This window comes from Nymphaea colorata, chromosome 11 (assembly GCF_008831285.2).
Source record: "Nymphaea colorata isolate Beijing-Zhang1983 chromosome 11, ASM883128v2, whole genome shotgun sequence".
NCBI lineage: Eukaryota > Viridiplantae > Streptophyta > Magnoliopsida > Nymphaeales > Nymphaeaceae > Nymphaea > Nymphaea colorata.
In genome coordinates this window covers 3,035,481-3,046,436 of record NC_045148.1, presented here as the reverse complement: position 1 = coordinate 3,046,436, position 10,956 = coordinate 3,035,481, and positions in this window count along the sequence as shown.

The following is a 10,956-nucleotide window of genomic DNA, read 5'->3' as shown; positions in this document are numbered from 1 at the left end:
AATAGAACGCTTCCTTCTTGTCAAATCAATAGTTGGAAGGAAATGAAAAATTGAAGTATGTAGATAGATTTTTCAACCATGGCCACAAATTCACTCCACATATAGGCACACTAGACGTTAAAAAAATTCACGTAACTAAAGATTAACCTAAAAAAACATGGTTTTAACTTTTTTGACCTCTTCTTGTGGCTTTCATCACAATTCACAATAGCAAACAGAATTTGACAAAATTCCACTCACCGAGCTTTGGAAAATTGTCAAATTTTGCTTGCTATTGCGAATTGTGATGAAAGCCACAGGAAGAGGGCACAGAAGTTAAAACCATGTTTCTTTAGGTTAATCTTTAGTTATGTTCGTGGATTGTTAAATTTTGCTTGATATTGTGAATTGTGATGAAAGCCACAAGAAAAGGTCAAAGAAGTTAAAACCATGTTTTTTTACGTTAATATTTAGTTACGTGGATACGAAGTTAATTTGCAGCCATGGTTGACAAATCTATCCACATACTTCAATTGTTCATTTCCTTCCCACTATTGAATTGACAAGAAGGAACTGCTCTATTTCAAGTTGAGGTTAGCATTAACAAGGTAAGGAAAAGGAAACCACAAAAAGGTCTACTAATTCATCAAATGTTGTGACAACACCAATAATGACAAAATTGTTAATCAAAAGACAAGTTTTACACTTAGTGAGAATTTTTTGCAAGAGAAAATTAAGTTGTTTGTGTTTTACAGTTGTTAATTTATTATCGTCCCAAATTTTTTCGAAAAGAGTGCATTCTTTTTACCCAAACACAACTTCAAAACTCAACTGTAGATGCAATATTTAAATAAAAAATCCAACTCCCGAATCCAAATGAGATCCAATATCCAAGTCTAGACCCGAAACTCATTACTTAAACTCAAAACCCAAAACTGAAATCAAAACAAAATTTGAATGTACGAGCACCAAGCGCACTTGCATGGACCTTCCCTTTGTTTTAGGTTTCATTCTCACACCAAAACTTGTCGCTGGAATGAGTCGATGACTAATTGAACCCAACTCCAATTTAAAACGAGTCCGCCGTCACTTAAAACAAAGTCAACCACCCATTTGTAACAAAAACCAATATTCATACACATTTTAAGTAAACAAAATGGGTAAATTCTCTTCATCTTCCCATGGCCATATAAGATTGCTATCAAAACTTCACTTCATAGTTAAGAGTTATTCTTGAGTGCACCGGGAGCATGAGAAATTAAAATGATATTTGATTTTGTGATTGGAACATGTTCCTACTTTTCTTGAGTTTCACTTTCTATTGGTTTCCTTACTCGTTTTCTTCTTCATATTCCCATGGCCATATAAGATAACTCTTAAATCTCATTTTCATAGTCAAGAAGCTATTCTTGAGTGCATCAAGGGTAAGAGAAGATGAGATTATATTTCATTTTATAATTGGACATGTTATCACTTTTCTAGAATGATGCTTTATTTTGGAATATTATTCATGCATAGTTGATTGTTTTATCCATTTATATATGAATGAACGGTGATAATAGTTGATTGTTGGAGACCTAGGCTAGGTCCTACATGAGCCTAAGTTCCTCTTTGGCCTACATAAAAACTGAAGTTAGATATTTTAAGTCATTTCTTGATTTTTAATCTCATGAAGACACATACAAGTTATATATACATATGTGTGCACATGATGACGTTGTTTACCCTTCTCTCTCTATGTTTCCACATTTTATTTTACATATTTTCATATACACATGAATCGATATATATGTGTTCTATTTTTTCTCTCTAGAATTTTGTATGTATCTCTTCAAGTTAAATGTCTTCTCCTATAAATTTCTTATATATATACATATATATACATATATATATACATATACATATATATTTCTCTATTTTTTATCCTCTAAATTTTCTCTTTCTCTTCGAATCAATATCTTCTTTTTATAAACTTTCATATATGTGTATGTGCGATAGTACGTACACATATATGTGCATTACACCTGTTAAGGCGTCGGGGATAGTCGATCTTCGTATCGACGGGTGAGTCTATTTTTCTTTCATTTCATGACAAAATATCATTTTTCTAGAGCACTCTAAAACCAAATTTTTTAGAATGCGAACAGATAGAAACTGTGATGGAACCCTCATCAATTGGCTATGATTATCATTAATATATTTCCACTAACTTGAACATCTTACGTATTGCCGATGATAAAACATGTCTTTTACTTGGCCTTGACTCCATTGGTATATCATGTCTGCATATAAGACTAATTCAGGAGAATCAATCATGTTCACTTAGATCAAGGATCAAATACAACCCTCCTCAATTTAAGGCTTGATTAAAAATAATGTTTGCTCTTCTACTTATTTTAGTCACCATCTTATGAAACATCACATTAGAGACAACTGATTTTGTATGCTTGCTCATATTTCAGAAACTTTCAATACCTCTTTTTCCCGATAATCATTTTCTTAGGCTTGGTCTTAGGTGGTAGCATAAGACTAAGCCTTACAGCTAGACCACACCTTGGATGTGAAAGCCCCAGTGTTAGTACCATGAGTGATAACTTGTAGTATATATCGACGAGTGTCCAAGAAGAAGTTGATAAACCTTACCCCTTGTTGCGTAAAGAAGAATCTATGCTACTACTAAACCATTCGGTTAAAGTATATAAGCATAACTTGACATTCGATTATCATGACACAAAATTATTTCAATTAGGTCCCAACACCCCTTTTGCTTCAAATTATTTCATATGGTATATGAAGGATGTTGATGTCCATAAAACCTTATGTGATGGTTTACAACATCATTATATACCTCTACTTCATATCATCATTGTATACCAGTCAATCTTTTTCACTAGTTTAATCTTTATCCTTCAAAGTCATCACTCAAGACGTTTCTTTCCAATCTGGTATCACCTTCCCTTATGACCACATCCTTGTCATGGAAGGACCCAAATGGTCTAATTATATTGTCTTAAGTCTAAACCTTTGGCTCCTGAATGTTATTGGTCTTGGCATCCCACCTTCTCTCGGATGTTTCCTTCATACTTTGAAGAATGTGAGCTAGAGATAGTGGCAGCCAGAGGAATGCAATCAGTAGAAGGGAATTTGGTGTATGCAATTGCAAAGTGATGGAACCCAAGGACCTCCGCTTTTTGGTTTCCATGAGAAGAAATGACAATATTATTAGATGGAGTTACCAAAATACTAGACCTCCCCACCCTGACTTGTGACTCAAATGATCCATTGGAGAAACAGTTCCTCATGAACCAGACTAAGGTTAAGACAAATGACCATATAGCTCACTTTACTGGAGAAAAACTTTAGCCTCTAGTAGAAAACCATGAGAGCTAAAGTATCAACCTAAAAAAATTGTATGAAGAATTTGGAGCCTATGTTGAACATTCCACTTTACCTAGAAAAGCCATAGGAAGAGTTAAACATTGTATGATGCTTTACACAGTGGGAGTGACCCTTTCTATCGATGGTAGTGACCTCCTAGATGTTCGTCTTGCTCAACTTTTTTCGATTTGGGGACATAGTGGAACCTAACAATTGTTAGTAGCAATGACAGCCCTAGCCTTTCTCTACCGATGACTTACCTCTTTCATCATTAGAGGTACCAACTTCATAGAAAGGTGCACATATGCTTTAAAACTGTGGTTTCTCAACCACTCAGGACCCCAAGCCAGTCTATTCAGGAACACTTATAGAGCATTGACAGTCTTAGAATAATGTCGTTGTTTGATCAAGTAGTTGGGTGAAGATGAGATCATTTGGAACTATTGTGATCGTCGTCAGAATCCTTGGTATCACGATATCAAAAGATGCATTAAAAGAAAAGAATTTCTTACTATAATGCCCAAAAATGAACAAAAGCAATTCTTCGTATGTCAGTAAGGTATATAGGAGTGTTGTATAGGATTGGGTTTAGTACCGAATACTGTCGGTACCTCAATGAAGATGAGGCAAAGGAAGTCATTGAAGAGTTACAAGGAGGAGACTGTGGGGGCCATGTTGGTTACCAAGCCCTCTCCAAACAGATAATTCGAGAAGGATATTATTGATTAACTATGCAAAAAGATTGTTACCAATTCGTCAAAAGATATAAAGAATGTCCATTGCATGCTCCAATGATCCATGCACCAACTTCTCACTTACATTCTGTAACATCTCTTTGGTTGTTTTCAATGTGGGCATTTGACATAGTCAGACCAATATCCCCTGTGGCTTCTAATGGCCGTAATTATTTTCTTGTTGACTATTTTTTCAAATGGGTAGAAGTCATCATCCTCAAAAGAGTAGAAGGGCATCACATTGTATCCTTCATTCAGAAAAATATTCTTTGTAGACTTGGAGTCCCTCATGATATAGTATCTGACAACGAGACTCATTTCAAAAATGAAAAGATGAGCCAGTTGTGAAGCAAATACCATATCATGCATAATTTTTCAGCTCCTTATTACCCACATGGTAATGGGCAAGCAGAAGCCACCAACAAGATCCAGATCTGCATCTTGGAGTGGACAGTAGAAATTGGAAGAGACTGGTACGAAAAGTTGCATGACGCTCTATCACACCATTATGAGAACACCAATGAATGCAACTCCAGTAGAGCTAGTCTACAGAATGAAAGTGGTTTTACATTACATTTGTTGAAAGCCGCTTTGAAGTTTACTTCTCTCATAGAGCTTTCCCTAACTCAATATCAACAAAAGAGGCTAACGCAGCTCGATTTGCTAAATGAGAAGTGACTAAAAGTGGCTAAGCATGCTGAAGCCTATCGCCAAAGGGTGGCTAGACAATTTGCCAAGTTAGTTATTGAGAGAAATTTTAAAGTGAATGACTTGGTCCTATGATCTGTGGTATACCTCAGAGGACGATTACTTATGGACCCAAACTTGGGTCATCTATTCTTGGCCACAATGAAGCTTAAGTGAAATTAACTGGAGGTTTAAACCAACTGATGTAGAATCAGTGGATGGTTTGTGGTTAGAGGTGAAATGCCACTCGAACTCAGAGTAACTGGTTCTCTTCAAAAAAAACATTGAAGCTCAGCAGTTGATTGGACACACTACAAGATTATGAGCATTTAGAGGTAAAACATTGTTTCACTACAGGCTGCAAGAGTGGTACCCAATCGAGATAAACTTTGAATGTATTTCGGCCCTTGTTAAAGTGGTACCCAATCGAGATCAACTTTGAATGTATTTCGGCCCTTGTTAAAGTTTTGAAAGTATAATTCAGTCTCACTCTTAAAAAAAATTTAGCTCCATCCTCAATTAAACTTGGACATCGAACTGGGTACACAGCCTCACTCAGTCAAACCAAAAAAAAAAAAAGCACCGGGTGGGCCCGACTAAACCTGGTTAGGCATGATAATTTTTTTAATTTAAATTTTCTTGATTTTTATATATAATTATAATATTTTATTAAGATTAATTATAGTTATATATTATTGTATATTAAATATATATTTTTTAATTTAACCGAGCCGGGCTTGGGCTTAGGCTTTAGTTGTCAAGTCAGGCTCGGGCTCGAGTTTCAGGTATTGAACCCAAGCCCCACTCTCCGATGCCCACTTGCCCAGGCCTACCATCAATGCAACCAGTATTGTAAGCATCCGATGTGGTCTCATACAGGACAAAACTGAAAGAAGATGCATGAAGTTACAAATAAAAAGTTGTTGATTATCGTTATTAGTTTATTAATAGATCAGCTAATAGAAGACCACGTTAACTAATATAATGTGATGGGTAAAGGATGCCAATGGATCGAACTCAAATCAAATCAGATGTACCCTTTTACCGTGCTCTATTTATCAGACATATATCCAAATTTAAATTCAGATTCAAAAGAGAAAAGTCTATGCCACATCCTATTCCGAGTCAAATCAACAATTGAATCTAATTTTCAAAAAAATTCGCAACCGAATCCAATCCAAAGATCACTTTTATATTCAAAACCGAATTCAATCCAAAGACCTTATATCGACCAACTTGGTGGGCCATTTAAGTCCCCTTATCATTTTAACTCATTGGCAATAACATAATCACACTGTGATGGCCATTTGCTAACGGCCAGCGAGTGAATGCCTACCAAGCCGGATGCATGCTAAACGGAATGCATTTGTTCTGACATAAGAAAGCAAAAGTTGGCCCCTCAAAAGGCATGTTCCAATCGATGGACCATGGTGTCTCTGCGTCAACCGCATGCCGTTATGGACTGCTCCCGTAGAAGGAACTAGAAAGTAGAAAGGCTTTGCGTTGCACGTGATCCTGGGACATTCTCAGCGCCAGGAAAATAGTGTACTACATTTTGCTTTGCTTTGGAGTTCGGAGAAGTGTTTCTAAACAATCAAAACGCCCACCGCAACTTATAAGTTTGAAAATTATACTATGTCACGTAGGTACGGGTATGGTGCTGGTTTGGTACCAAAAAACAGATACGGGTACGATGTTTTCACCAATCTTAATATGGCGGTACGGTGATAATTTTATTTTTTTAATTCTAAAAAACAAAAGACAATGTTTTTTTTGTGATTTCGCGATCCAAACATACCTAATCCCGGTACGGGTACTTGGGCTCCCCCAAGTATCACTGATACTTGGAAGTGATGCCTACAATTGACTGCGCATAGAGTTAGTATTCGACGAACAAGTAGGGATTGAGCCACAAATTTTTTTTATTAAAGGGGTTGAATTATAATTTCAAATTTTTAATAACGACCAAAATATAATTTTTAAAAATCATTATACGTGTTAAATAAAGTTTTTTTTTTTTTGGAAATTTTGAAGTGGACCCTTCATGTTACAAGGAGGAAGTCTCGTTGAACAGTGAAGGTGCACTAGACTAATTACTAGTGAAAAGGTTTTGTAAAAAAATGTGTGCCTGTCACCACCATCGGAAGAAAGAATTCTTGTTTGATGAAGTAGGTTACCCGAAAATAGAAATGGACTTTTATGACTTTTATGACAATAACATCTTTCATAATCAAAAGCGTAACACTCTTCCAAAAGCAATAACTCTTCTTCTTCTTAGAACAAAATAAAAATATAAGGGAAAAAATAATTCTTTTTTGTTTTTGAAGATACCTCGCCTACGGCCACATGTGCAGAGTCGGAAGTGAGTTTTCGCTAAAAGGTGAGCGAGAGGCCAACGCTTGTGCTGTGGCCAATTTTACAAGATGGCATCATGGCATATGAATTTGGTGCTCCTTTGGTCAAGAATATTGGGCAAAAAAAAAAAAGGAAAGAAAAATGTTAAGGTGCAAAATTTGAAAATGATCAAACATCCTGCCTTTCAACGCTACCCAAACCTGACTTTACTGAGTCTTTGAAGTGATCTTGGAGACCCAGACTCTATCGGTTGGCTTTCCCACATATTTGTGTCTGACTTTACTGAGTCCTTGAAGTGATTTTGGAGACCCAGACTCTATCGGTTGGCTTTCCCACATATTTGTGTGTTTGCTGACAAGTAAAAGTCCTATAGAAGAATTCTTAGCTAGCCGGTGGTTCAACTTGGGAGAAAAAGTGGACTTTGTAACCCTAGTTTAGACTCAGGGCGGAGGGAAGCGGGGGCCCGCCTAGGCCATGGCCCCACCCAGCCAATTGAAAAAAAAAATTACATTGAAAAAATTAAAATTTTTAGTTGCGTCATGTATTATTTGGATTCAAATTCAGTTTGGCCCTACCCGGATTCAAAAGTTGGATTGTTCGGTCCTCCCTAAAAAAAATCCTGGTACTGCCCCCTGCTCAATCAGAATTGGTCCTCTATCCAACTATATCACAAAGATCGAGGGCAAATATGTAGATGAGGAAGGGGCATGGATGTGATTTTAAAGAGATTCAGGGGCAGAATGGTCAATTGTTAATTATGAGATTAAGGATACTAATAAGGCTACTGTTTCTTAATTACCTAGTTTGTGGATTAAGTTGCTAATTACCCGATTAAGTCAATAAATCCACCGCCGAAACCCTAATTAATCATAATTAACAACACTAGAAACATGGGTGATATTTAAGTAAAATACTGGGGTGGATTAGACATTTAATAATAATAGGATTAGTGACACTAAATCGGGATTAAGGTAAACTGATTGCTAGGTAAATGATAGAATAAGGAAATTAATCAGAATTAGGACATCTTAAGCACATGCTAATGACCGCTTAAGTTCACTAATAATTAATTAAATTAGTTAAACCACAATTAATTAATAATTAATTGCAAATACTAACATTAATCAATTGGATACAAATCATGAATTGGATCTAGACCTGGACAGGGTCAAGAATCCACCAACAATGTTAAAACGGGGACGGGGCGCGGGAGATCGGGGAAGAAGTCGAGCTGGACGCAGTCCACTTTGTGGGGTTTTTCTTCTATTCATTCGAAGATTACAATGAGTTGACAATTAGAACTCACGTTTCTTGTCATGAATCGCGCTTTCTGCATGCGTAACACCATCCCATGGTTTGGAATCACAAAAAACATCTTTAACTATTGAGATTGTATGCCGAGATTGGTTCCAGTTTCAAGGTTCAATTAAATTTTAGTCGGATGCCTTGGCAAGAAATTGCTTATACATATCATGCTCTCGCGACTAGATTATCATGTTACTGGCAAGAAATTGGATAAATTAGGAACCAAATCAGGTCCAAACACACATTTCTTACTACATTCGTGATTTATTTATTATCAGATATCTAAAGACTGGTATAACTTGAATAAATGGAGGGCACGGCCCTAGTACGACGTATGGCTACGATAGCATATGATGAGTAATGCCTGATGATAATTAATATCAGATATAGGCCCTGGGATTCACTTATGTGCAGATGATTTCAGATGCTGATGTAAGATATGGCACAACTCATCCGCTAGCTCGAACAAGAGTTGAATGGACTATGATCTTGATATATTGTCTAGAGATCTGAATTGCAGTAAGCAAGCAGTACTGTGTTGTTGGTTTCATGTCCGATATTTGCTATCTCCTCTTATTCGTGACCAGCATTTTTCCATGTATGATGTTTTGTTGTTTATTCTATGCAAATGCATGACCTCAACACGTTTACAGCATCGGCAATAGCCGAAGGCCCGCTTTACCACGAACGGACTTTACCAACTAAAGTCAGTTAAGCCTACTAAAAAAAAAGATAAGGCAGTGTTGGGCAGCATAAGGGTGAGTGGACCTTACCGAGAAGAGAGAGAGAACCCAGAAATTACACTGCATGATTCATCTCCATTATACATTGCACGATTGATCTTTACTATATACTGTACCACTGATTTCCATTTAGTCCCTTAATTGGAGGATCACATCGAGTCTCCATTTAATTGTGTGAGAACCTAAAAATTGTATCGTTCTCGGTTATTGTACTGACATTTTAATATTTTCTCTCTTTCAGGTGTCCTCGGAGCAAGTGATCATATCCATGAGACGGGACATCTGTCTAGAAACAGGGAGACCTTGAGAGAGTAGCAACCATCGGCATTTTTAATTTAATCACTATCTTCGAAGTTTGTACCATGTAATTAGAACCCCCATGATTCAGCCTGTGGCACATAATTTGTTAACCTCTAGCACATATGATGCACTATCAATGTTAATTAATGCATTAATTCTTAAAGATGTATAATCATAGCATCCACTGACATATTAATCGGAAGCATAATAGATTAGAACACATTAATTGCTTAGGACAGACTGTGTCATGCACCAAATTACATAAACGATTATTATGTTGTGCCTTAACATAAGTTGAGCCAAGCGGCAACTAGGCAGGCCAAACAAAAAAAAAATCACTCCGCTATACCATGAAATATGAGTAATACGTACGTGTTTGGTGGCACCACATCATATGCCTTACCACGGCCTGAGCTGTAGTGTTTCTTGTAGGGGTAGATTTAGATTGGGAGCATTCAGTGTTGAATTTGAGTGGACCTAACTTCAGTTATATAGGGCAGTTTCATCCGATCAGATCTGGGTCGCTATCACATGATCAATTGAAAATTCCTTAACTATATATTGAGTATCCCATGAAAAAAAAAAGAAAAAAATTGACTCCACACTTGATTTCCCAATTTGACCTCCTTGCTCTTTCGATGGTGCAAATGGCAAGCCCCTAGATGGAGGAACTCTCGAACGATGTCTTTTGATTAATTCCTCATAACAAGGGTAACCAGAAAGAAGAAAAACTAAAGGAGATGACATTGAATCTGGACGGCAAATTCTGCTACTTTTTCCATCTATGAGAATTAGAGCTGAAATTGACAATATTGGAGTCCGTCAACGCTTTCATGTTAGGTATTTTATCTTGATACCATCTGCACCAAATCAATATTGATTAAGCAAAGGGGATACAAGTTTCCTTTTGAATATGATTTTTGAAGCTTTTCAACCCCGAATCAATGCCCTATGATGGTTATGCTTGCAGCTACGGTTTGTCATCCCTTGGCAAGAAAATTATCACTCATATTCTTTCTTGAAAATTGAAATGATATAAGACAATAAAAAGATGCAGTTAGGTGCTAGTTATCATTAATATTATTTTCTGAAGGAAAAAAAAAAATGTAGGTGGAGCTCTCGGCTTGGCCAAGAGATGGTGCACAAAGGCCTATTGGATACGTGCTGGCCATGTGGCATCCGTCAGACTTAGTAGGTTGGGGAACCGTGGCAGAGATATACTGGGGTTGATACGGGCAGCAGCTCCACTAAATCTGAGCTGGTGACTTGAGTGCTCCTCAACCAAAAATTTTTACCTTTGCCATTGTACTGTTAGGGAGAAGGGTTAGGGGTTGTTTATATATTGGCCACTCAACACTCTTGTACTTATTAACATGAAAATTATGGCACGTTGGAGGCGGTATCCCAAAACACCCAAAGTTGCTCAATATCTTTTACATTGGATGGAAGCTTCAGTACTTTTCTAAAATAATCTT